Here is a 2620-nt window from a genome sequence, read left to right as displayed (position 1 = left end):
ATGTGACCATGAAATGATGGCTCCAATATTTTGTTAAAGTTTGTCAAATTTCATTGTCATTATACCATTTTGTTTTGTTTTCTTCATGTTATTTATTAACATATACAGGTAAATATATGAAAAATCCATACTAGATTGGAATTATCAGATAAAATAGGGACTCCTTTTTTCTACGTTATACATTTCCAATTGTCTGAATTTTGTTTTTAATAAACCTGTACAATTTCATAATTATATATGATATACAAATTATGAATAACCTATGTGCAAAGTATTGGATGAGGGCGACAATACAAACTAATCTAGTTCCTCATTATAATAGTCAGAAAATGAAATGGTAGCCAAAGTCTTCACTTTGGTAATAATAATAATTATTACCGTCAGTGATTTTTTTCCTGGCATTCAAGAGTCAAGGCTAATAAGATGAGGATAAATATGCTTGCCACCAGAGCTGAAGACATGAGTTCTACTCCCAGGATCCACATGGTGGAAGGAAAGAGCTGACTCCCTCCAAGCTGTCCTCTGACTGCCCACCTACACACACACACACACACACACACACACACATGCACAAACATACATGCACACACACACATGCACACGCACTCTCTCTCTCTGTCTCACACACACACACACACACACACACACACACACACGTGAATAAATAGGTGCAATGGAATGTTTTTAATGAGCCATTACTAGCCTGTGAAGACAGGGCTGCTTGTCCTGCCAATTTTGTAGGCACTGACCTAAATATTTTTAAACACAGAATCAAGGACACTTCTTACCGTCTTGGCATCTCTTATTGGCAAATAATGCCTAGTGCCACACTTGCACCCACACAATGGCGCTTTTTGTGTTATATTGACACATGAATAAATTCTAATTTGATAGGCTTGTTGCATGTATGTGCCTCTGGGTAAACTTAGATCCCTAGGTATAAAAAAGAAAAATTGTGCAAACTATTTGTATTTTTTTAACCTTCAATTCATCTCATCTTCTACTACAATTTATTTGAATATTTTAAAAATGCAGCAAAACAGAACATTTAAAATATGTCTTTTACCTTTGTAAATGGAGTTTTCGGAACGGAGTTTCAGGTTATATTGATTCTGTGAATACGCGTGCTGTGGAGATGAAACACGATGGGGCGGGGCGGGGAGGTCCTGCAAGTAAAATTTTTGGCATCTAAGCCCAGAAAACCAAGTCAGTCAAGAGCACATTTAGAATGAAAGTCTGTCTTTCTCTAAATCCCAGATTTCACAAATTTAGAGTCTTTTGCTTTGTCTGTCAAACCTCATCATACCTCTTCTATACTTTTTGGTGATCGAGGGTTGAAAGTTTAAATATTAACTTGGAAGTCTAATGTCATGTTTTTAAACCAAGTAAGGACACATGCAAAGGAGTGTGTGTGTGTGTGTGTGTGTGTGTGTGTGTGTGTGTGTGTGTGTTGGGGGGGTGATACCTAAAACATCACTGTCCCTAACTCTAGGGAAGGCAAGGAAGACAGAAGACTAACATCAGCTACAATTGGATCAAAAGCACCATTAGAGATAGCTGCTAGTATTTTTCTGTATTATGCAATAGCATTTCTTCTCTATGCTGTTTAGACAAACACATCTCAGGAAAATTAGTACTGTTTCCAACATACTGAAAACTGTTACTGGCCTGTTGATGTTCCTGGAGCTACCAGTAACAACCGCACAGCTAAGAAGGCCACCATGTCTCTCCCTAAGCCTGGCTGGGTAAGCAAATGGCCTAAGGCTCCCCTGTGCTCTGCCCACACCTTGCAATCTATGCGAATTTATTCTCATAGATCAGGAATGGCAATAGGAAGACTAATAATTTAATCTGCATGGTGTCCATTGTCCTATTTTCTCACATCCTGTGTCTATGGGGCTAGGAGGTAACCTCAAAGAGCAGGAAGAAACTGGAGCAGAATGTTGGTTTATCAAGACTGCAAAGAAAGTAAAACGGTGCCCTGGGGGCATTACTACTTTATATTCTCATCTTCCCTGATAGGATCCACCCAGATCTTAGTAACAATGGCTCGAAACTGTTGATGTACTAAACCTCTGGGATAGCATCAGAAAAGACTCTTAATCTCGTGTGCTAGCCTAGGACAGTGGTATAAGATAAATACACTCGAGAAATAGTAATCAATATTTATTTCTGCCTGTAAGCAGAATAGCAAGATATCTTTTATTCTAATGCCTTGCCTAGAATAAACTACTTCGCAATAACCTGTGACAAGATATACTAAGGAGATTTCAATTTTTCCAGATTTGTATTCCCTGTTTAATTTTTATCAGTTACATTCATTTTAATCAGCATTTTTCTTGATATAAAAGAGCAGGACGGACTTGTTTGACTGACAGCCATCCTCGGTGCAGGATTTCCTCTTGGCTGTTAAATATGCACTGCACTACTTACAATGCATGGTTTTCAAGCTTTACAGGGCACAGCAGTCAGAAAGCCAGAGATGAGTTTCATCATTAGTCAACTGGCTGGAAGACTTAGCAGATCTTAGAGTAAAAGGACTCAACGTTTTGAGAAAGTTTGAAGAGTCATCTAGTTTTCTACACAGCTTGCACTAGAGTGTGTGGCACAAGAATACGAT

This window comes from Arvicola amphibius, chromosome 8, assembly GCF_903992535.2.
Source record: "Arvicola amphibius chromosome 8, mArvAmp1.2, whole genome shotgun sequence".
Lineage (NCBI taxonomy): Eukaryota > Metazoa > Chordata > Mammalia > Rodentia > Cricetidae > Arvicola > Arvicola amphibius.
This window is presented reverse-complemented; position numbering follows the sequence as displayed.